This window comes from Carassius auratus, chromosome 41, assembly GCF_003368295.1.
Source record: "Carassius auratus strain Wakin chromosome 41, ASM336829v1, whole genome shotgun sequence".
Lineage (NCBI taxonomy): Eukaryota > Metazoa > Chordata > Actinopteri > Cypriniformes > Cyprinidae > Carassius > Carassius auratus.
Genome location: NC_039283.1, coordinates 14,372,606 through 14,399,336, shown reverse-complemented (window position 1 = coordinate 14,399,336; position 26,731 = coordinate 14,372,606). Strand labels below are relative to the sequence as shown.

General features: G+C 36.7%; 1 protein-coding gene across 2 annotated transcripts in view; it reads left to right on the top strand.

Moving 5' to 3' along the window:
* Window positions 1–10,338: 10,338 nt before the first annotated feature.
* Window positions 10,339–26,731, top strand: part of LOC113060163 (oxysterol-binding protein-related protein 3-like) — a 52,904-nt gene continuing 36,511 nt past the window's right edge. For both annotated transcript variants that reach the window (XM_026229042.1, XM_026229043.1), the window contains exon 1: window positions 10,339–10,723. The gene's annotated coding sequence lies outside the window, so the exon portion shown is untranslated. The remainder of the gene's footprint in view (window positions 10,724–26,731) is intronic.

Genomic DNA, 26,731 nt, shown 5'->3' with positions numbered 1-26,731 from the left:
GATATGTAACACAGACAGGTCTTTAATAAACAATTTTATCAGATTCTGGGATTGTGGGGTGAAAATGCAACACATTAGCCTGGAGAGGTTTGCTTATGCTCCATCTAAGAGCCTCTATGGTGTTCCTCTGATCTTGATAGGTTAATCAATCACTTAAGCACATTTCAATTGTTTCTTTTGTGCATTTTAGCCTATACCTGTTGATGTTCATTAGAGAGATGAGGCATTGCATGCAGCCTTGACACTTAAAACAGCCTCTAATGGCCTGCAGCAGTATTTTGACACAAGCTAATGAAACCTGTTCTCCATAGTTGAGTATTAACAAGCAACCAAGGGAGTGGGATCACCACACTACATTCATAATACAACAGTAGAAGATGTACAGCAACCATTCTGAAGAGGAGGGCGGTAATTGGTCACAGAATTTAAATTTGGTATATGTGCTAAATCCCAGCTTTTGTCGAAAACTTTGACAAGGTCCCTTGAGGATCCCAATTAAAGGTGTAATACTGAATATATTGCTCAACACAGCCTTATAAATAAGGCCGGTCAGTGGAAGTGCTTGGCAAGCAGTTGGCGGTGCATCTGGACAGGGTCTGATATATTGATCGTTGCGTTCACATTTTGATTGAACAACACGGGGCAAATATTTATGCAAAGATAGTGAGTGGGAGTTCTTCGTTGGGAGTGTACATGTTCGAAAACAACAGGATAGGTAAAATGTATTTTATGTAATGTATGATACGGGATATAATTGGATGATGTTCATAAAAAGACTGAATTGTGGAAGTGAAGCTTTTCAGGACCATGGACAGCTCTCCTGCTGTTTTAAACGGGGAGCAGTGATGAGGAGTTAGTCACTAGGTGGGAATACATTTAGAAAACTTAAGGATGTATCAAACACATAAGCACACAGGCCTTTAAAAAGAATTTTCTAGAATTAAAGCTAACTGAATGAACAGTGGAGCTTCTACTCATTATGATGTCAACATGCAATATGTGACTATTGTGCACAGGTCTGCATTCTTTGTAATCACTTGAAACACACACAAAAAATGAATTAGACCAACTGTTTTTCAAGAGAAAATATAATTTTCTCTCTTATTTCTGCTGATATTACACTGGATGGAAAATTAAGGAGAGAACAAGGCAATGTTTTTTCATACTATCAGAAAATTTGAGTATCTTGAGTACAGGCAAATGTAAAGTAACTTTTGTTTAGTTTGAATATGCCTAAAAATAATGAAATAAAAATGTTATTGCAAGATTCTTAAAGGAATAGTTCACCCTAAAATGAAAATTCACTGAAAATTTACCCGCTGAGCCATCCAAGATGTTTCTTCATCAAAACAGATTAGGAGAAATTCAGCATTACATCACTTACTCTCCAATGGATCCTCTGCAGTAAATGGGTGCTGTCAGAATGGGTACCCTGAGGAACCCCACACACAAGAGGGTGTGTATCTTAGATAAAAAAGGACATTTCGAAATGGGGGGGGGGGGGACTTATCATGTCAAAAGGGGTCTAAGCCAGTTTTTTTTTTTTTTTTTTTTTTTTTTGAAAAGGGGCTGAATAACTGCATGCTTAAAACTAGCCATCACAACACCAGATGTCGAAATAAAAATCTAAATAGACGAAATACATGGATCAATGGAATTAGTTACCTGCTTAGACAAAGAAGGAATTACATTCCCTTTAAACTCTTTAAATTATATCTTTAAGCTGCTGCAGAGAAACAGGTCAATTGATTAGGAGGGACAAGAGAAGCAATAAAAGCATTGCTAACAGAGGAAATCTGATATCTAATTTCAGCATTTATTCTTAACAATGAATAGGTTTAAGAACTGTTTACACATGTCAACAGAAGGAGTGAGTGATGGAGCAGCAACAGGGTGGAGCACAGCATTTACAGTAGAGAAAAGAACTCAAGAATTAGGACAGTTTATCTTTTTTTCCTGAATTTGAAAGGAGCCACAAGGTCTAAAATATCTGAACAGGAAGAGTTAAACTGGTTGACTAACTCTTCTAAACCTATACAGGGTATTAAAGTGGAGACCTCAAAAACCACTGAGCAAGGAGTAAGTTCATGTGATAGAACAGAGGTAGAAACATTACTGTATTTCCCAGAACACCACATGGAAAGTTAGAGCTAAAAAGAGTCTTATGATCTTATGATCAGAAAAAAAAGTTTCACCAATCTTTACACCAACAGAGAACCCCAAATAGAATACAAAGACAAGAGTATTACAATGCTCATGAGTTCAACCACAAACACACTGTAAAAAGTCAAATGACTAGTACATTAAAAAATTCTTTGACCAGGGGTTTTGAAGGGCAGCGCACATGCATATTAATATCCCCCCAAATTAAAATATTGTCAAAAGAGGGGACAATTACAGATAACATTTCAGAAAACTCTTATATAATATCCCCTTGAAAGTTTGGGGGTCTATAAATCAAAGTACTTTACACAAATTTTAAAGAAGTCAACGTAATTAACTGAGATTCAAAAGTATAATAAGAATCAGAGGGTAAAATCTACACTTGTCTTTAAAAATAACTTCAAGACTCCCGTCCCAGCCAGCAGACCTTGGCAAAAAAATAAAAAAATAAATTAAAAACCTGTTGAAAAAGGTACTGAAAAAGAAATTGGTCACATCACCTTGGATGAACAAAAAATATTTATTATTGTTTCAATTGTGTTCCAAAGATGAATGGAATACTTATGGGTTTGGAGTAACATGAGGTTATGTAAATGATGAAATTTTATTTGGGTGAACTACCCCCTATGTGTAAACTACTCGACTTTTCCACAGCATGTGGTCAATTTCACAGTTCACAGATAGCTGCTGAAACCAGAGATGTTTTTACACTCACTGTAGTAAGCTAGATCTCTGTTTCTCTGATAGCCTGCTCTGGTTTCAGTCTGTCTATTGAATTCAAGCACAGCACTTTCTGCAGTCAGAGGCCCAGCCCCAGCACAGCAGACTTTACATTCGGAGCTTTGATTGCTCTCTGGGGGCTATTGATTTCCTGCATTATTCATTAGGAATACATTTACTTTTGAATTTGCATAATTAGCTTTGAGTATAAGAGTTAAAACCTACAGTTGGGAACTGACATCGGCCTAATTTGTTACAAAGACAACTTTTGCATTATATTTGGAATTTATAAGTGAGTTTAAGGGCTTAGCAGTAGGATTAAGTGTTATCTGTCAGCGAGGCACGTCTAATGAGCATCTCGCATCACCAAATCCCTTAAACACAACAAAGGCTGCAACTGAGCTTCCATAGTGATGGTGTTATAAGGTGTCATTCTGTGGTTTCATGTGGATGTTTGAAGGGATCCAAGCCTACAGTAGCAGCATCCACCTGCCCAGAGTCTGCAGTCCTTGATGCATCAGAATTGGACTCAGACAAATACCCACACTTCAGCTTGCCTTCTGCACTCAGACTCCCTCCAATCTTGAGCCAACCTTTCAGCATCAGTGGACTCTCTATTTCAAGATGAGAATATAATAGTATACTGCATTTAAAATGGAGTCCTATTTAATAAAGAAGATTATTTTGTTATCCTGTTTAAGTACATGAAGCATAATGAAATTGAAATGTACGTAACCTAAACTCTTTTTGACTTTCAATTTTACACAAGGGACAACAGAGTCTCCCCAAAGAGCCATCAGGAAGAGCAAAGCCAACAGGCTTATGGAAAGATGATTTTTAGTTATCAGAACAAATATATTCCTGCAGTCATTAAGGCACATCAATACTTTGGCTTTGGTGGATGGATCAGTGTTGCCTGAGTGAGTTCTGCTAAAATGTAAGACATATCTTAACACCATTTCAGACAGGAACCACTTGAGTTTAATGAACACAATTTATCCTAGTTCTCTTTTGTACACCTTGTAAGCTACATGTATTCTTCTTTTTTTATTTCTGGTGTGGTTAAACTGTGCATGCATCTTGTAGGAATCACAAATGCTTTTTCTTCTTTTCTTGTCCTCTGCCTTTCATACTGTTGGGTCACTTATTTTTTAGTCAAGCAGGTTTGGGTCAAGGACAGCGAGAAAGCACAAGCTTTTCACTGTAAAAATCCTGCAACTTATAATCTGTGTGTCTGTGTGTTCTTACAGTAAGAAGATGGTTAAAGATGATATAAATATTGAACAAAATGTAATAAAAATGTTTTTGTGCATTTTAGAATCCAGACAACTCCATTCACAAACAAAATACATGCATCCCTTTTAAATATAGGTGCACCTTTGTCCTCCAAATATTAACATCAGTATCATTATGAACAAAATGTTTGATCTGAAGCTCTGTTGGTGCAGATAGTTCACAGATTTCTGAGTCTGTCCTTTCATTTTCAATTTTAAAGGTGCTTGAATGACCTTAGCTTCGATGAGAATCGTTTTCTTTCATTTCTGCTTCTGAATCTCTTTCAGACAAGTGAAAAGCATGTCTCACAGCAGCTATGTGTCCTTGAGTGCTCGCAAACACACATTCTTTCATTCTCCTAGTGTCTGCGCCACCTCTGCATTCAGAAAGCTAAAGAAAGAAAGAAATCTGGGTTTTTTAGCCATTGTTGAAGGTTTATAGAGGGAGAGGGAAATGTTTTTCGAAAATTTATCAGAGGGACCTTCTCTGGGCAATCAATCAGACATTTTTTTTCTTGTCTCTTTGGTAACTGTTGCAGGATGTCTTACTGATAATCACGGTGAACCCATATTATGCCTTTTTCTTCTTCTTATACACTAAAAATGTTTACTTTTGTATTAATATACTGTTTATGTATAACTTAATGTTTATCTACATGTATATATAATAATTATGAAATTTTGCACAATGCATGTATAAATTACACCACAGGCAGCCAACCTTACTCCTGTGCTATAGTAAGTAGGCTATACTTATTTTTTTATGCGTACTGTGTATCCAAATCGACGCTTGCCATGACAGACATCCTAAATATCAATCGATACACATTTTATAATTTAATAAGATCAATTCTAACATGCATTTATTTGTTGCAAAATTGAAACATGCGATTGTATTGGGCACACTAATGTAAATGAACACAAGATAACGCCACAGTGTATGAATTTCCTTTTTTTTATTTTGTATTTTGACTGTTTTAAAGAATAAAAAAAAACATGAGACGTAGACAATGTAAAATGAACAATAAAAATACATACAAAAAGTTGATAGCACTATAAGTTAATAACTTAAGCTACATTATGTCATTGAAACAAGACCCAAGAGCAAAAGTAGTTTCAGACACTCTATTTTCTCCCTGAAGGGAACAAAGGCAGTCTGCCGTGCATTGGCACTCTTGGTGGATGCAGAACTTGTAACCAAAAGTCAATTAACTTGTCAGGGGAAGGCAGGAGTAGGGTCACTCACTATTACTAGCAGTAATGAGAGAAGTAATAAGAAAACTTACATCACCATCTACTGTCAGAAATGGGAAATTCATCCCATCTTACCAGAAGTGTGGATAAAACGTGAGATAAAATATAAGCTACCAGAAGGCATATTTCAAAGGCAGAGGATTGTACGCAGACTATATGCACCACACAGATCCAAATTCTGCCAGTCTTACTCACCTTACTGTGTGTGTAATTTTTTACAGTAGGCCTATATGTTTTGCGATGCCTGCCTTGAGGATCCGTTCACACAAGTGGCAGGCTTTGAGGTGTACGAGCCCAGAGGTGCGTCATGTCAAATTCATTGACGTGCTGCATTTTTTGTTGACTAAAGAAGGAAGTTGTATAAACTTCTTGCACGAAATCACTACACTGAGAACTGTACTATTTCCATTTCTTCATCTGAACCTCTTTCAAACACGAGAAAGGCATGTCTCACAGCAGAACGTGTGTTGGCCCACTGGTTGTCCTTGAGCGTTTGGTTACACAAATCCTTTCATTTTAGAGTCTGCGACACCTCAGCATTCAGAAAGGTGAAGAATGACGTGCATTTCAGCCATTGTTGGCCGCTTATAGATAGAGACTTCAATTTTAAGTGACCTTCTCAGCACAGTCTACCTAGAATGTTTTTCCATGCCACTTGTTACTAAGTAATTTTTCCTGTGCATATAAATTTAGTTGACTTCTATACCTTATATACCTATATTTCTATACCTTAAAGGGATAGTTCACCCAAATATCAAAAGTATGTCATTAATAACTTACCCTCTTTAATCTCTTTAATTGAGTTATAAAGAACCTTTTTTAAAGAATTGTTTGTATTAATTCACATTGGTGTTCTTTTTTATTTATTTATGTTTTTTTAAATATGATTTATTCATATTATTCTATCTATCTACCTGGTCTGCTAATGATATGCAATCTCTAGGCATGTTTATGCATAATCCCAAGAAATAATTGAAAACTTGATAAAATATGGATCATAAATTCAGTTCTATCATGTCAAGTATCATGAAAGATTTTAGTATGTTAATGGATATGACCGTGTTAATTTGGTTTTGGTGGAATAGATCTGCTACACTGCTGCTGCTGTTGGTTACTGCTGCTGCTGCAAAGCTATTACAGGAACATGCTATCGCCAATACATACACTGATACGCTGCTGTGAGTATTTAAGACATACTGCTGCACAAATACTATAAATAAAAATCTGCATCAGATCTATACAGGTGGAGCTGGGGAAGGTGGAGGATTATAAAGTAACTCTGAAAGCACACTGCAAAATTCTAACCAGCCATTTAAATGTAAAGCAGTAAGCTCATTGGCTGCATATGCAACATGAACCAATCAGCTTGTGGCAAGTAGTTTAATGCTGTGAATATCATCAGTTTGATAAGAGTTTCATAACAAAGCTTGGCATTATCCCAGTATGAATTTATAACTTCAGTATGTCACTTGTTTGCTCAGTGGAGAAGAGTAGAGATGAATCCTCAGCTAGGTTGGCCAAGGCTGGTCACACATGTAATTAAAAAAAAAAGACACGACTGGTAGAAAGCCTATTATAATTTAAAAATTACATTTATAGACATTTTAAAGAGCTCATATGATGAAGATCATTATTTGGTGTATTTGGTGTAATGCAACGAGTTTATGCGGTTTAAGGTAAAAAAACCAAAAAAAAAACCATTACTTTTCAATTTCAGGGTTACACTTTCCACATACTGTATACTTCTTTTGTTTCTCCTCTTTGCCCTGTCTTTCTGAAAGATGTCAATTTTAACAAAGCTCATATTTCTGAAAGTGAGGTTTGCTCTGATTGGCCAGCTATCCAGTGCATTTTGATTGGCCGAATACTTCAAGTGTGTGACAGAAATGATACACCCCTCACCATACTGTTATACCATATGTAAATGCTTACAAATGAGGCATTTGCTGCATCCAGTGGGGATATAATTACTGATTATGACTTATACTGTCTTTTTACGTGTTGCGTATCACGCCACATAAACATAAAATCATGTCTACATTTGTGATCAGAGAAACAGCAAACAACAAGTGCTACTCTAAACCACTCAAAACTCATGTTTGAATCATCAGTGGCAAAATATTTCAATATGAAAATGTACCTACAGGCTATGAGAAGCGCCAGAATGTTCTTGCAAAATTAGAATTGCCCCACTTTATAGAAACAGACACCGGCATTGTAGGGTAATCTCGAACGTGTTTGAACGAGCCATTTTAGGTAGGAGTGGTTGACTCTTAACTTATAAAAAGAATATCTCTTTGGATTTGAGATTTTAGTCTTTGCAACTTCACAGATCTTCTTTATGCACCAAGAGTGTGTAACACTCCAAAGAGAAAGGAAAAATTTGAATCACATCCTATGACCCCTTTAAGAAGGATGTCATGGAGACCTGTTGAGACTGTAGTTGGAGTATTGAATAAAGAACCCTAAACTCTAGTGCAAAGGGGGTTGAATAATTTTGATTGCAGCTTTATGACAGTAATTTGGCGCATTACACATATCCCTTGGTGATCCACGACACTAAAGCAATAGATGGCACAAATCCAATGTTTTAGGAGTAGCATGAGATTAAGCTTTTTAAAAAACTTTGCCCCCCATTAATTCTCCAAGAATTTTATATAAATTATGTATACTTATTTTATAGTTTAATTATAGCTAACAATTGGACAATTACACAAACTGGATTTAGACGTTTAGAAAAATAAAAAGAGCTCATCTATTTTGTTTGACCTTCGGTCGTTTCCAAGGTGACGGTGAAGAAATGCCATTGCATTTAACTTGACTTTTGTTTTTATTAAAAATAACTGACCGCTAGGTGGCAGCATTGCCTTTTCATCTTGTGTCAACTGAAACAAAGTCCTGCACATCAGTGTGACCCAGCTCCATTGAGAGCAACTGCTTTAAAGAATTTGTATTGATATACAGTTAACTACAAAATGTAGTGTCATTAAATGTGCTAAATATAAATATTTTCAAAAACAACAATGGTGTAATGTTGCTTAGATGAACACACCACAAACTACATTTCTCCAGTAAAAGAGCTTCATCAAACGGTGTGGTTTAGACTTTTTTGGGTGGAGGATGCAAACTGTAAGATGATTGCTGTACGATTACTGTTTGCATCTGGTATCTGGTGGAAGCCCACACATTTTAGTGCAGTCACGCACAAACCCACTTCACATGAATGAATACTCTGTCCTCTTACACACGTAAGCACTCTCAATGATGAGGTTGTGTGTATTACCCCAGGAATGTGCTAAAAATATGCACGGCTTGGTGAACACACCCCCATAATACACAGCATGTCCAACTTTAACTAACAATACCTTCAACGTTCCTCTGCTGTTTTTACTTCAGCATCCATTGCAGGCAACACCAAACTGATTAAAGATGCAAAGCGCTACTCGTGTATTATTTGGATTATATTAACAGCTGCTGATTAGGTTTGGACGCTCTTGAGTACTCTTGAATGCTCTACAGTTGTTTAGGTTAATTATCTGATAATAAAGTCTGTGAAGGTTTGGCCACTTCTTCTTGGTGACTTATTTTTGCTGTTGTCATAGTGACATAAGTAGAAGTTTGGCATGTATAACAAATAGCCTATTTAAAGGTGTCATCGGATGTTAATATGATTCTCTGAGACCTTAATGAAATGTCTGTAACATAGTTTTGTTAAAATTTCTCAATGGTAGGGTGAAACAACACTTTTTTTACCCTGTCAAAAACAACTCTTTTCAGAGCAAGCATTTTGTAGCATTTTCCTTTAAATACAAATGAGCTCTGCTGACCCCGCCCCTCTCTTCTGAGCTGCTCTCTGAGGGACTGCTTCCTTAATAAGCTCATTATTAGGCAAGGCGATTTGGAAAGATTTATTAAAAACCTTACACTCAGTTCTTCTGTTGGTGAAGCTGGAGTCGAAACAATGGTGGACTGATGATGATGGCTCAGGGAGGAGTTCAGCTCAATTAAGGGAAATTATTTAACTAGATAAAAAAAAACACTGGGTGGATTTTCACTGGGTAGTGCATGAACAGCTCTTTCTCCACCTTCAATACCACGATTTAGGTGCCCTTGAGCAAGGCATCGAACCCCCAACTGCTCCCCGGGTGCCGCAGCATAAATGGCTGCCCACTGCTCCGGGTGTGTGCTCACAGTGTGTGTGTGTGTTCACTGCTCTGTGTGTGTGCATTTCGGATGAGTTAAATGCATTGTTGGTCTCTGAAATGCTAAGTACTTTTAAGTGTATTTTCATCAAATTGTAACACATCTTCGGGGTCCTCCAAGAGTCTTTCTAACATTAAACATCTCCTTTATTATTTTTTTTTTATTATTTATAAATCTAATAGTCTTCCATTGTTGGACAGCGCATTAAGCGGTTTTTCCATTAGCTTTCAAGTAATCTTGAGGTTAGGACAGTCCTAAAATGTCCTAAAATTAAGACAGTTTTTATAATTTTTTTCTTAGGTTTCTGTAATAGGCCTACCCCCTTCCTATCTGTAGTTAAGGTAAGACAACACAATTAGAAATCGCTGTTCTGTAATAAAGTTGGTCCTAACTGTAATTACGATGGCTATCATACAGATTTGATAAGATTTGAAAGTTAGGAGCTTTCTGTATCATGCCCCGTTCCAGATATATACCACATTAGTATTACTATTATTTTTCTTATTCTTATTTATTTAAATGTTCTTTCTGTTGTTAATGTCATATATGTATAGTAAATGTTCTTTGTTTCCACACACTTGGCGAATATCTAAGAATGCTGCGACGTCACGGAATTTGGTGCTCTCAAATCCAAGCTGGTGTAGCCCCGCCTCTCCGAGTGACGTAGATGGTAATTCCCCCGCTGATTGGTAAAGGCCACTTTCAGTTGCGTCTGTGAGCCGCTCGCGGAGCCCACGCGCCCAACAGCTCCTTGTATTCCTCGCAGTGCGCGCGAGGGCAGCGCATCTTCAGTACTCGTGCTTGTCTCAGCACTGATTGCTTCATTTAAGCGTTGTATTTCTTCATGTCGAATAATAGCAGTTTGTTTCAGTATTTATTTGTATCCAGTTTTATTGTTTGGAGGTCTGTTACGTTAATACCTAACTTAAACTTTACGAGAGAAGACAGTCTCGCGAAACTCTTCTGTTTGTTATTATCTTTTGATTGAGACGGTGTGCTGATGACAAGATGCCGCGCGGATACATCTCGTAGTTGTGAAGTTCGCAGCTTTCTTATTCTCCGGAAGTGGCGGTCAGTCTGGTGTACCACTAGTAACTTTTCTTTAAAAGGTAAGTTAAAAAACCTCCTCGCTTATGCGTAACTGTTGTTTATAACGGTGTCCTTGTTGTTGTTTATTCTTGAGTTTTTCCACAGTTTTATTAGTCGGCATGCCGTGCAATCCGGAAACATGCCCGTGCATGAGTGCAAGTAACGCCAAGTCGAGACAGTGCAGCTATAATTTCAGAGCTATAATTTCTTATGCGTTTAGGAAACTATTTGATCCTGGGCGTAGACGACAGAAATTCATGTAACTTAGTTATAACAAAAATTCCCATTTGACAAGGTTAAAGTCTTCCAGATGTGTTTTAGTTGCGTAATTTGTGTTGTCTTGGCTGTCATTTATAAACAATATTCATGCAATATAATGTAAGGTATTTACTTAAATGCACAAGACGTCTTTATTTTGTATCTGTCATTTAAATGTTAGATCTTACTGCGCAAGTGTCAGTCGTTCTGTACTGATGACTTCATCTCTTTAGATGCAAATAGCTCATTAAAGTTGTAGTAGGAAATTTGGTGCTTGCACTTCAACATGTATTAAATGACAAGAACTCTAGTGTACAACTTATATAAGCTTGTCTAACTGCCTCATAGAATGGCATATTACTGAGAAGTGAAGATAATGAGGGTGATGATGGTTTGATTAGAAACATGAATGTGAAAGTATGTGTTTGAGAGGTCTGAGTGTGTGAACTCCTGGGTGTTTGACTCTGAATAGCGTCTGAATCTGATAAGAAGCACTGTATCCATTAGAAATGCATTCTTTTGTCATTTCCCAGTCACCATGGTAACAGATTGTGAAATGTTTTTTTTCTCTGCATGTACTAGTCCCAACCAGAACTGTGTGCCAGTGAAGTAATTTTTTATTCATGCTAACACATGATTTAAAGAGATAGTAAGCTGCCTCAGTGGCTAATTTGTGATTTTTTTTTCACAGCAAAATAAATTAGGGGTGGACTGACTTTTATCTCCCTTTACAGCCATTGAGAGTAGAAGCTATGAGGGGGATGCTTTCTCTTTCTCTTTTTCTTAATCTTTATCTTTCACTGTCTATAAACAGTACTCCAATATACTGTATTGCAGACAGGATTTCTGCAGAGATTTCTAAAACAAATGCTTCACACTGTATCCACAGAGAAATTCATTGCAAAATGAAATCTCAATATTTTATTAGCGTAAATGACCCAAATGAGTCCCAGTGATAGTGTTTGTAAATTTCTTCAGCTTGTGTCAGTGTTTGGAAACATGATTGGATAGAACAGGGTGTCAAATTGCCCTTTGCGTAGCTTGAACTACAGTTGAATTTTGAAGCGATGTGTGAAAAGGCTTGTTTCTGTCAGCCTGGACTGAAAATGGATCTGAAAGTGGTCTTTAACAACATCTCAAATTATGAATGATGTTCAAATTAATCTTGTCTTATGATCAGTGCCATCATGTCATGAGGAATAAACCTCTATCCTGCAACCTAGTGTTAATTAGTACAGTAAATTGATTTTAAAAGTTGATTTGTTTTACATTGGCTGATTAGCATCACAGTGCATTGGTGCATATTGATAAAGAAAAAATAAAAAGAATAATTTCAGACATAGCCTTCAGTTTAACAATATGAAAATAAATCTAACAGTATATTGCCAATTTTTGTAATAGATCTTTATGCATGTACCTAAATAATGTCTTACATGACTCATCCAAGGACTTTAATGCATTTGCAATTAGTTGTTATTTAAATGTGTTTGTAACATTGTTATAATGCTAATCTAAATCAGCTATTTTGATTTTTACACAATTTTAGCCCGTAACTGTGGGCTAAACAGACCAATTTTTTAAATACTTTATTTATCCTCATCTCTTTGGTGATTTAGAGTAGCATAATCTAAATGCATGGAAATATGTTTAAAACACATTTCCTTCTTCCAGCTCATGCATCCTTTTACTTTATGTTGCATTTGGCCAGTTTATTGTACAGCCATTGTATGGACATTAATGCGAGCCCGTGTCTCCTTTCATGAAATATGGTAATAATTCAAAATAAATAACAATTACGTTTATAAATTGCTCATATAGCTGCAAGTTTCAGAGTTCTTCCTCAGTTGCAAGTGGATGAGATAGTCCTCTATATGTGTCAACTACCCTTTCTCTTAAAAATAACCTGAAGGAAAGTTCCATATCCTCCATTCTGACTTCTATTTCTGTGCTAGGTATGTCCCAGTCTGGACAAGCCTAAAGGATGCATTAGAGGCTGTAATTTCCTTTTCCATCAATATTGGATTATGGTGCCATTACGGTGCACTCTCCGTTTCTTCAGCCTTTTGTGTACTTTCTACAGCTTCTCTGCTTCCCACTGTGCAGTCCAGCTCTCAGGGTAGTGGCTGTGAGTGTGAAAAACATTGCTAGATGTACCATATATAGTGTGGAAACACGACTGGGCCAAAGTGCTCAGGAAGTATTTGAAGGTTTAAGTTCTATGAAGACAACCACGTAGATATTTATCGGCTTTTTGGTTTCACCTGTCACCTATTGCGACTGCAGGTAATACATTTCCCATAGTTGTGTCCTTTAAGAAGAAAACACGAATCTTTATTTTCCCATCAGGACAACCGCCTGAGCTCAGGTCCGCTTTAGGAAACCACACATGCTGTTGCCATAGTCACAGTGTGAGGTGAAATAAGCTGAGTTTGATATGAGACATCAGGAGGCTGGTAGTGGTTTGAATATGTGATTCTTTCATTCTTAACTCATGGGAACTTCTCTACGATCTCAGATGAGTTTAGGAAATGTATTGTGAATGGAGTGTGAGTTTGTGTAGGGCATTGAGAGGAGATGCGGTGGTTGCTCAAGCGCAGAGGCAGGTGTTGCCTCAGTCTGCCTTCCTCATCTATAAAAGATGTGATTTCTTAACCTAAACAGGAGGGTGAGGTTACAGCTGGATAGACACCATTCTGACTTAGACTTCTTCTGGTTTTCACTATTTTCATATGTTGCTTATTTAAAGCAATTTGTGTTTGCATGCTGCATTCACCTGAGTTGAAGCAAAATCTGATATCTTTAACACCGTGTTTAAGCCTTGACCTAATGACACATTGTCTCATCATTTCAGTTCAGACAGTCTGAGTTGTAGACAGCCAATGCCAATTGCTCAGCTCAACTTTCTTTTGGCATCATTTAATTGTTGTCTTTTTGCTGTATGAAGAGGGCAATTTCCGCAATGAAATCTTCTTCCTTTACAAAAACACAGAAAATTCATTTTATTTTATTTATTCATGATGCGTCTAAAAATCAAACCTCTTGCAAGAATTTCACATTTTGACTTCAAAATAGTTGTTGATAACCCATTAGGTTTGTTGTCACATGACACTCAAGCACGTTTGAGCTGCCTCAAGAACCTCAGCTGTCAAGCGTATGGCTGACCTCTGTATTTGATATTCTGTATGTGTTGATCAGTGTTTGCAAGTAAATAAAAGCCTGAATTAAATTTGTTATCCATATAAAGCTTTTGTACTGAATCTCGTCAGAAACAGCTTGATTCATGTAGATTACTTTTACAATGTCTTTATGAACTTTTTGAAGTGGCAGCATTTTGTTGGAAGGTACTTTCAGTGGAGGGACACAGATCTCTCAGGTTGCATTAAAATATCTTCATTTGTGTTCTGAAGATGAATGAAACTTTCATGGGTTTGGAATAATGTGAGGGTAAGTAAATAATAACAGTATTTTCATTTTTGGGTGAACTATCCCAAAGAGGAACCAGGAAACCAGGTTATGAGCAGGACATGATGCAAGTTCATGCAACCAAAGTTGACATTATTGCATTCTCTCAACTCAAAAGTTTCACAAAGGGAGTTCAGCTCATCTGAATAATGCTTTCTCCATTGTCTTTTAAATTCAAAACATTTTAAATAATGTAGTCGTGATTGATCTCTCAGTCATGGCAATCCAGTACTACAATTCTTCACATATTTTACAATCCTGTAAAAATTTTGCAGTATTCATGCTGTGTTACCAAAACACCACCATATTCTGTCATTCTTACGGGAAACTTTACAGATAAAGAATTGTATAGAACTTTTGAGAGTATGAACTTCCAGTCATATCGGTAGCCTAAAAAACAGTTTTACATGGAGTGGCCATGGGTTGCTTCATGGAGACATGGTGGCCCCAGGTTGAGATCACATAACCTGCTAAATATTTACTTCATCTCAACAACTCTGCATTATTGAACAGATTCATTCACAGAACAAATTATTCATCACTTCAAATAACACGTCTGTGAATTTAGCTTTTGTGTCATGCTGCATACCCATAAACAAAATCTTTAAGAGATTCGTTTTGTTTTAACCCAAGCTCATTTGAGACTATTAAAAAAAAACTGTCAGTCGTAGAGAGGGCAAGTGTTTCTTACTGGACAGATTTTCTGGTCTAATAAGTCTTGTGAATAGAATGCATAAAAGGTCAGACAACCACAAAAAAAAAAAAGACTTGAGCCAGTTTGCAGAGACAGGTGAGTTGTCAAGCTCAGAGGTCATCACTAATTGGCTTCTCAGCCTTATAAATAAATATTAAAGATAACAAAAAGCTTCAGCATGCTCCTCCCACTCTTTCCCACTGTGTTGTCAATAATGGCTCTGGATTAAAAAAATGATTTGCCTTGAAAGGGATGAAAGCACATCTGCATCCCAGCAGCCTGTGGAATGAGGCCTCTGGTGGCCAGACAAGGGCTAGGGTCCCTTTGTGATCAGAGAAGCCTCATTGAACACATCCTGCTGAAGATATGAGGCTATTCTTCTGCACAAGACTGCAGTCTAAAGTGGTGCTTCATTCAATTTGAGCTGCGATCGGGTGGTTTCAAATGGACGCTGATTGAAAAGATGTATTGCTTTTGCGTTCTGCTTCATGGAGCTTCCCTGGATCCACTGGACTTTGTAAGTGCATTAAGAGTTGATTTTAATGTCATCATCACGAGTGCTTCAGATTACTTCACTTTAACCGAGTTTAGAGCATCAGAGTTGGCCTGTTATTTGCAGGAGTGCATGAGAAGGTACGGTAAAGCTATTATCTGGGTTTCATTAATGGCTAACTCACTCTGTGCGTGTTGTGCATTATTGTACATGATTAGACTCAATATTTCAGGGAGGTGGACATTTTTCCAGAAGACCACTGAAACATGAGACCTTGTTTCAAGCATCTTTCCATACCAGCAACAAAGTGGAAACCTTTCATTAGTGTTCGCACTACATGCACTTTATTTGTGCGAAAGAATCAGGCACCAGCCCTGCTAAACAAAGACGCCTGCACAGAAAATAAATAGCTAAAGTTTGGCTCACTGTCATTACTTGTGAGGAAATGTGTTATCACAATGTGATAATTAGCCGTCCTACATCATGTAAATTAGTTGAACTTTTGGTGTCCAGATTCACTTTTCATGCATTTTAATAGAAATATTATCTAAAAGAAGAAGTGCTGCTTTGCTGATGTTTGTAAGATGCGATGATGTGGATTTCTAATTGGAGAATCAGTGTTTATTAAGATCAGAGCTGTTCTTAACATCCACTAATCCCTTATTATTTTAAAGGCTTGCACTACAGCTGCACAAGCAGCTAGCATTTCTAACCAGAAATGTTTTAAGTGCCATGCACGGTCTTTGGAAAGTCAGCCTAAATTGAAACAAAATAAAATTAAATCACTTTGTGTACAGACAAAGCAGAAACAGTTTTTAAAGAATGTTTCAACTGATTTTGTCCATACAGTAAGAACAAGTTGACTTAAGCTGTACAGACAAAACAACATTTGCCTTTTCAATATTTTAAATCACATCTGAGTAAAAAAACAATTGGGACTTGGTTCAGACTATTGGTTGGAAGCAGATTGATGATTGTAAGAAAGTGGCGGGGTTTAAGTGGACTGAATTATTGGAGAAGTCCAGCATTAATTAATGGAGAAGTTTCACTAAAGATTGAGTTACGACATTTTAATAAAAACTTATGAGGTCAAAATGTACAAAAATAAAACATGTGCATGAATGAAACATTCACGGTAAGATTAACAACCTGTTATTTAGAAGATACTGACTTCATTAGGCTACATGTTTCCGCAGTTTTAAAGCAATATATCATTTTAAAAAAATGGAATCCAACCAAACTGGATTTAAACTTGTATTGTTACAAGTTCAGTTTTTATTTTGATTTAATTTACATTTTGGAGAAAATATTTTTGTCCTGTTGCTCCAATCAATTCAAACAAAAAGGCACATAGTTTGTATTGAAATTTATGAAAAACAATTAGAAACTTTTGCTACAGCAAGGCTGTTAATAAAACATTTTCTGTTTCATCTCATCAGTCTTTTGAGGCAGTTGTCTACTGTATTGATTTAATATCACGACTGAAGTACAAGACCTTCGTATTGTACTGAAGCCAAAATGCTGGGATCGATCTAACCTTTAACATGCAGTGATTATTCAGAGATTTTGTCTTAAAAATAGTTTGAGTACAAGTATAGAGTCAAGGTTGTGTAGTCTGCTGATGCCATTGTATTTCTTCAAGGCAGTAGTTTCACTGGGTCAGGCCCTCACTCAGTCTCAGAGCTGACACAAGAAAGTCTTCTGTGTGACCTGAGTTTTCCTGCTGGGACTGAACTGCCCTGTTTGGTTTCTTGCCAGAAGAAAGATTTCTGCTGCTCTTACACGGTCCTGCTCTCACTGAATCTCATGAGACATCTCTAAAATATTCTCTTCTTTAAGATATGCATGACTTGCAGTAGTCATTCACACTGTCTCTTCAGAGACCTGACCATATAGATCAAAGAAGTTGATAAGAAATCTTGAGCAAACATCCTTTTGCTGTCTGTCGAAGAAGATGGTTTTCCCCGACTCTGATATTGCTGTCTTTCCCCTCAGCTCTAATGAGTCAGTGTTTGGCACGATCACGTCAGATGAAGAAAGGCAGGGCTTGTGGCTTTCAAACGGTCTGAAATCATGTTGAGAGATTTACTGTAGGAAGGGAGGGGATGTAGAGTTGGGTGAGATGGGTGAAGGCACAGGAAGCAGTGCTTGTGCGTTCAGAAAACATTCAATCGGAAAAGTCTCTCACAATGCTTCATGGACTGTATTAACTTTTCCATCTCACCTGAAGTGATATCACATTTTCCTCTCTACCATCTCGTCTGAAGGGATTTTTACCAAAATGTAGCATCTATTATGTACACTTGCACGCCGCCTGAAACATTAGGAGTTATCTTCACAGTTCACTAAAGAGCTATTTCTCAATATTCTACATTAGCACAGAACGCTAAGACTAGTGGCAGTACATTAGTAAATGTGAGCGCGCTGTGTTTGGCTGGCACTGTCTCTTGGAGGCTGAAGCACCAGAGTTTGGCAGGTGCTCAGATGGAGCTCTACAGTGTCGCATGAGGAAAACAGCACATTTGTGCAGTCTCATGCTGGAGGGAGAAATCAGCCCCGAATACACCTCAGTGTCACACTTTCAGTATAGACAGCTTTGTTGATTACAATGGCTGCAGATTCGACATGTCATGGTGCTCCGTTCATGTCCAGTGTAAAGTGTAAATGCAGTTTACTTCGCAACACACAATTTGATGCATTAATATCTAGATGGTTTTCTATCAAAAGGTTGAAGATCATTAGGTACATTATGCTCATTATCTGTTTATTTTTTTATTTTTTTGTAGAGCTGTGCAGTGTTGCAATATTTTACTCATGGCATTGTCTAGATACAGATCTTCAGGACTGTACAGCAATTTCTTTTTTTAATTATAATTTTTGTGTGTGTGCATTTAGGCACTCTGAGACTTAGAGCCACTTCCATGCCTCCGTATATGTTGTGTTCATCATATTTCATGCCACTTTCATAATCCATTTATGATATTGTGATAATTCATGATGTTTCAATTTGCATTTTTTTTTAAGCCAGTACAGTCAAGGCTTCACAAAAATCATTGCGTCCATGTGAAATGAACACATTAACAGTTAAATAACATACTTTTTTTTTTTTTAAAACTAAAAAGGTAACTTTTTTTAAATAAATGTTATTAATTATCTAGTAAATTGTTTTAATATTTTAAAACAACCACATTAAATCTGAGTAGTCCTGATTTAGCCCTTCAGTTTAAGCATGACTGAAACACCACACAGCTTGTTTGCTCTTCTTGAAGTGTTTGTAAATCAACTGGTGTATCTGAAATAGGAAAGGTTAATGTTCTGCGCAAGGAGACAGATGGAGTATACCAACACTGATTTCAGTAGAGCTGCTGAGAGACATGCTGACTAATTTATTATAGTGATAAATTAGCCAGAAGTGCTCCAGCTCTAGCTGAGGACGTGCTTGTGCTTAAATAGTGGTTTATAATGCATTGCAAAAAGATATTGTATAAAACTTTTTAAACAATGTAACTTTTATAAGAATTAATAGCAAAAGGAAATTCTGAAACTAGCAGCAAAATTTTTCTCTTTTAGATTTTACTCTTATGCATCGTCATTTACAAATTCAATTACCAGCATAATTTGAGTGAAATATTACAACAATTCAGAATGTCTATATGACAGCAGCACTCGAGCTGCATAAATTTAACTGCATATTTTGTGTAAAATCTGATGATCATGTTTTTCACTAAGAATTAAATGCCTTAACAGAATAACATCTGAACTTTTGTACAAATTAGTTCACATGTTCAGTGTCACATTTGATTATTTGATTAGATTATATATTGAGAGTATTAAATATTTGTGATTCTTTTATTCATTATAATATTTAAAATGTTTCAAAATCTTAAAACAGGTTTCCCACGGGTCCTTGAAATCCTTGAAAGTTTGTGAATCTGACATTTTTTTTTCCAGGCCCTAGAAGGTTTTTGAAAATAAACATATATTGATGTTGGTCCTTGAAAGTGCTTGAATTTATTTTGTGCGAGAAGTTTTCTGGAAAAAAATCCATATTATTCCCTCTGGTACGCTAATGTGTTATTTTGTTATATTCGTTGCCTTTGCATAGAAGCTTGCTTGATTTACATAAATTACGCACAAGTGTTTATGTGAGGTGAGGTACTTTGTGTGGCCGAGATTTCTGAATCGCCCAAAATGTGGGCAATTCGGCTTTTGCTTTCTACCATCGCCAGTGAAAGTGAAAGTGAAAAGTGAAAGTGAAGTGAAATGACCATACGATTTTCAATACAGAAAATACATATTTTAAAATCACTGTTATGCACATTGATCATAAACACAGCTAAAAAGCTTCCTACATGTGGCCCTCCTTTACAACAGTTTAAACGTAGCCATAGGAGAAATAAAAAAAGAGAACTTGGCAACCCTGCATTTAAAGTCCTTGAAAGGTCCTTGAATTTGAAGCTTATCAAGGTGTGGGAGCCCTGTTAAAACATTCTGTTCATTTCCTGACTTAAATTACATTTTGAATTCCAGATTCTCAGACTTTTAAACCCCATTGTATTGAACAATAACTTGAGTGTTAATTTGTAAAGAATGCTAACTCATTCTGTTCTAATGACAGATAGTTTTACCTTGTTCTTAACTTCAAAATAAAAAATGAACCAAACACAAAAGCAAGAGACTTTGCATTCCTCCTGCATATTTAAATTCAAATGTAAATGCAGACAGAATTGCAGAGTGAAGTTTGTTATGGTCCAGATCTACACTCTACGCTGTATTGTCTGTGTTTTACAGTAACCTGGAGCAGATGTCTTAAGAGAAGAGTGAAAGTTAATGAAGGCAGATGTCCAGCTGAGATAAAACATCCTCTAAGAAACTTGCTGAGAAAATGCTGAACGTTTTGAATAACTTTAACTCTGTGGACAGGGGGCATTTGGTGAAAAATAGTTTGGCCAAAAAGAAGTCAATAAGCGCAGAACATCCTTGGTGGTATTGTATTGTTTTTATTTTTAACTGCAAAGATGAAAATCCCAACAAGATGTACAGTATGTTGGGATTTCCATCTTAGTGGATAAAAAAGAACAATGTAACCAATGACTTGGGTATATTAGTTAATTTAACTGCTCTTTAACTGTTCTTTGGTTTGATGGGGGCATTTTGCACTTATACTATGGAGATTTAACTTTTCCACTTCTGCAGAATGTTTTAATCAATATAGATTATCTAAATTCATGTCTTTATCCACTTACTGTTGTCACGGTACCAAAAGTTCAGTATTCGGTACCGATACCAGTGAAAATCCACAGTTCTCGGTACCAATTTCGGTACCAAAGCAAAACAAAACAAAAATATGCTAATAAAAAAACACACACTTTTTATCACTAAAAATAAAACCAATGTCATTCTTTATACTTATTTACAATTGTGTTTACATTTTTTTCTACATGTAATATAATTATGAAAAACAGTAAACAAGTTTACTACATTTGGTTTCTTTAGTCTACTACATTTAATTTGTCTTTTAATTAATGAAATTTAAACATTTTATTTTTGGGTATTTGCTATTCAAATTAAAACATGGAAGAAATATTGTGTGATTTGTTTAAAAAAATAAAGTTTTATACATTTTTTCAACAGTAGTCGCAGTATCACATCCATTCTACTAAATAAAAGTAATATTTCTAGCACAATGCCTTTATGTAAAAATGAACTTTTGTTTTGACATGCTACTTTTATTTTGACACTGGTTTTACTCAAATAAAATGGTAAAATGCTTGTGAAGTGACTCAGAACAGTTCTGGTGATGCTGTTTATGTATTTATGTCCTCATTGAGACCGCAGATGCTGAAATGACTGCAAGCATCACGCTCTTCAATCTATGTAGTAAACAAACCATTCATTCATTCACACAGAGACGCGCAGAACATGCAGGATTCATATTTCAACCAAGTTTTGCGGCTTAACATTTACAGATACTTGTCCATAAGGAGATTTAATTTTAATTAATTTATGCTAACTTTGACAAATTCGGTGACTGTCCATGTTAAAATATAAGTTTGACTTGATTTTTTGATTCAGTCCACGTTTTCTGCTTCACGGAAATCATAGCATTGTATGCGTCAAGAACCGGGTTGACCGGGTACTCGGTACCACCGGTACTTAAAGAAACCTAGTACCGTGACATTTTAATTGCATGACGGAGAAAAAAAAAAGAAACAAAACATAGTTTTCAAAATATCTTTCATGATCCACAGAAGAAAGCAAGTTATAGGCTACTGGTTTAGAAGAACATGAAGGATGACAGTTGTTTCAGGTAGAGTTGATTTATCGCTTCAAGTCACACAATTACTGTATGTTAATGCTTGATAATTTTGTTATACTGAGTTCACAAGTACAGTTGTGATAATGACAAGATTTCTCTCTCAGTCTGGATCAGTTGGTGTGAAGAACGCTGTTAAGTCAGAGATAAACATTACACCTATAAAGCACTTCCAAAGGAGGAGCTCCCATGTTTCTTGCACAGCAATATTGTGTGAGGCCTGAGGTCTCAGCCTCTATCAGCCACTCATAGAATGCAATTCATCGCAGAGAAAGAGAAATGCATTTACCATTAAACACTTTGTTTTCGAGTGTCTTCAGGATCTGCTGCATAATTCAGGCCCAGCAGCTGATTAGACTGGGCTTGACTCTGGGCTACCAAGCGGAGGTAGCACAGTGTGCATAAGCCTCTTTGGGCAGGGCTTTCTCAATGGAGAGTAAATGGGGATTTCCTGACTTAATCTATTGGAAACACATTAAAAGACAACGAGCTGTATAGATTTGTCTTTAAGGCTGTGCTACCCGCAGGATTTTGGTTTTGTAGAGGGGGTACGACCTCTTTAAGAATTTTTTTCCAATATATTTTTATTTTTTTATTTTGTAAAAATGCCCATTTATTAAAAAAAGCACTATTTAAAATAATTACTATTTGTTGTTTGTTGTAAAAAAAAAAATGAAAATGCTTTACTAGAAGTTATCACCTGGGGTTTAAAAGACAATATATTTAGTTACATTATGAATCATTCAACTGAATATAGCTGGACAATGACATTAACTTTGCAACATCAACACTACTATTAAAATTAAATAACACTGAACTAAATTGAGCTGAGTTTGTTTCTTAAATAACGATGATAGATTTTTTGGCTTTTCCTTTTCCCCTCTTTTTTCATCGGGCTATATTTTATGCTCTTTTTATCTTGGTGTGTTCTGCTGATGTTTCTCTCTCTCGCTCAGTTTCTGTTCTGTGTCTGTCGAATTTCCTATGTGTCTGTGTTCACTCACCCAGAAACCACCACTTTTATAGAGTAGCATTGTGAAGTCATACATGTTTTATCGTCTCTTAAAATAACAGACCATGTCTGATTCAAAACAAGGTCTTGTTCAAGTCATCCAGTGTAATATTACTTGACGTGTAGCACCAGAGGCCAGACTTCAGACTGACATCTATAATGTAACTGAAACTGTAATACTACAGGGACTGGAATGTTGAAGTTTAGTTCACCAAATGTGAAAATTTGGTCAGCATTTTCTCAACCTCGTGTTGTTCTCAGTATTACTTTATTTTTTATTAGTAATTTATATGACTCGGGTCCATATGATAGCTCTGTATGCAGAAAAAGACTTAAGCTGTTATTCTTTGCTAATATTCCCTTGTGGCAGAGCTCTCAAATATCATCATATATATCATGTGTTTAAAACATGCAAAAGATATTTGGGAGCTACTGAAAAGGGAAAGATTATTAGTGTGATCAGCTGACATGTAATTCCAAAAAGAATCTAGAACTAAAAAGTTATTTAATTAAACAATAAATTAAAAACATCAACAACAACAAAAAACATTATAAACCATATGTGACGAGTGGGGCGGGGCTGTAATAATAAAACTTCATATTCAATCAAAACGAAACTATAATAATCACAAAATAAACGCAAAACAGTCCGTGAAGGACTGATGCGCGCAAATAAAAAGCAACCATAAATTAAAGCCCAGGCCTGGTCTTCAATTAAATTTAATGATGGTTGTAAATTCATAATATTTGTAAAAAAAAAAAAACATTCTGAAACATTATGCAGAATTATAGAACAGATTTATAACACTTTGTCTGAACTTGCATGGACAGTGGTTAGATGATGGAAATGTTGTCTGTACTCAAATATTTCATGTAGTTGAACTAATGCAAACTGAGTTAAATGAAATAAAATTAGGTATGTCCAAATAACTTGATTCAATCAAATTGTGTTGAGTTGTTTTTTACACACTCTTTTCATTGACCATGGATACTTTAAGGTGGTTAACCTCAACAGGGTATACATATTTTAAACTCTTTTTTGTGTTGTTTTGAACTCAGGAAATAAAACTTTAGCAACCAAAAACCTTGCTATAATCTCAAGTTAGGAATAAACCTAAAATGCAAATAATCTAGAGGTCTCCATGGAGCACGGATTGCGATATAAAGCTACATTTCCTTCTTTAAACCAGCTTCTCTTGAGGGAAATACATACATTCAAGCTCTAACATGTCACTATCCCCTAAGGTGAATAAGTGCCTGCTTGATATTTGCCGACACTCTGTGCAGGCCGAAGTTGTGAAGAAACCCTCGCTGTAGCCATTCATCCAACAAGCTTTGTGTGTCACAACCTCCTCAGAAGTACTCAAGTTTGCTAAACCATCATCTTTTTACTACTGTAATGTGTGTATACCTCATAAATCGAGCTCCATTGCTCCTGTAATACTTCCAGTTACTCCAGCCCATTGTAAAATCCTCCTGATTATCCCGTTTTGGACTTCCTATGTTTAGTGAGACCCCTTGGCATCACCCTTTTATCTTCTGGAACATTTTAGCACTTCATCCTTCAACGGCTGCTTTGCCTGTACGGCCACTATCATTCGTTTTCCATCAGAGCCTTATGTGGTGGTTATTTTTGGCAATGTCTGTGCCGTGCTCACTTTCAAAAGCAACATACAATACGCTGCACCCTGTGACAGAGAGATTAAATTGCAGGGCCGCAGACACAGAGAGAGCTGCCAGTCATCCTATCTCATGACTTACGTCACTCCCGTGCCTTTGTGCAGTAACAGGCGAGGGGTCTCAACCTGCAGAGGTGGTTGTCTTTCTGCTGAGCTGCATCTATGCATGATCTTAAAGGGGGGGGTGAAATGCTCGTTTTCACTCAATATCCTGTTAATCTTGAGTACCTATAGAGTAGTACTGCATCCTTCATAACTCCAAAAAGTCTTTAGTTTTATTATATTCATAAGAGAAAGATAGTCTGTACCGATTTTTCCCGGAAAAACATGACCGGCTGGAGGCGTGACGTGTGGGCGGAGCTAAAAAATCACGAGCGCCAGTAGGCTTTTGTGTTGAAAGCGTTTGGAAGCTGTGACATTACCGTGAGGAAAAAAACATCCAAAACAAACCATGGCTAACAGTCAGATTCAGCTGTTTATTTATGATCCAGAATCAGATCCAGAGGCTGAAACTGAACGAGAGCAGCAGCAGCAACGACTCGCTCCGAGCGGGGCTCGAACCCGGGTCTCCGGCATGGGAGGGGACGCACTAACAAGAAGGCAGAGATATTTGAAGCAGTTTTACACACCGCCTGCGGTTCCAACACACGATCGTGACCCTTTTTCGTTGGGATTGCATCATCCTTAAGAAATAAACGATACGCAAATCCGTCGTCAAACTGGGCCTTGTGAACAAGCATCTTCGAAATGCAGGGAACAAACAAAAACACTTGCACAACTCCGTTGATGCTCTGTAAAAATAAACTCCATCCACTGTTCCCTTAATGCTGTTTTTTTTTTGGTAATCTGTGCAGGGTTGTCTTGCCCTGGCAACCAAAAATACACTTCTTTTGTGACATTCACTCTGATGAGTGAATGTCTGTGCTCTCATTGCTCTGCTATACTAGACGGCTGCATATATGAAAATAAAACACCTAACCCTAAAAAAATTCTAACAAAAGGTTTCTCAGCTGTTTTAAGGGGAGCCCTTAAAATATCCTAACTGCTTCATTATTTGACTTAGTCAAGTATTCTTGGTGTTTAACCCCCTAAACAAAATTCATCCTTGGCTACTTAAAAGAAAAGTTCTTCATTTTTTGTAATTTAATTTAAAAAGTAAACTTTTTTATTTCATTTTTTATTCTGTTTGTTACGACTTACAGCTTAGGAAAACAAAAAATTCAGTATCTCAAAAAATTTCAATATTCCATTTTGAGCTTGATTAGTTTTATTAATTATTAGTATAAATACTGGGTACCTCCTGGGCTAGTTCAGAACATGCAACCACAATTATGGGAAAGACTACTGACTTGACTGTTGTCCAGAAGACAATCATCATAACCCTCTGCTTGGAGGTTAAGCCACAGAAGGTCATTGCTGAAAGGGCTGCCTGTTCACAGAGTGCTGTATCAAAATCTATTTATAGAAAGTTGACTGGAAGGAAAAAGTGTGGTAGGAAAAGGTGCATAAGCAACAGGGATGACTTCAGCCTTGGGAAGATTGTTCGGAAAAGCAGATTCAAGAACTTGGGAGAGCTTCACAAGGAGTGGACTGAAGCCAGAGTCAGTGCATCAAGAGTCATCACGCTCAGACATCTTCAAGAAAAGGGCTACAGCAGTCACATTCCTAAAACCAAGCCACTCCTGAACTAAAAAAGCATTTCACCTGGGATAAGACGAAAAAGAACTGGACTAGGGATGTCAAATTTCGATTATTTCCATGATCGATCGTCGTTTAAATTAACGATCAATTAATCGATTAATCGTTAACCATAATACTGCAAAATGCGTCTATTGCAGGCACGCAGTCAGCGGTATGACAGGATGTGCAAAAGCCACACACACACACAAAATGCTTTCTCACTTGAATTAAAGAGGTTTTAGTCTGAATAAAATGCTAGTAGCAGGATTATAAAATGAATAGATGCGATTATGATCATTTGATAAAATGAAGAGAGCGCGCCATACTTTTGAGGTCATTTTACTTTGTTGACAGTTTCCAATCCCGCACGGAGAACGCTGAACGCGCATCTTTAAATGGTTTTGTGGTGCTCGTTGTTGTATTTTAAAGCACAA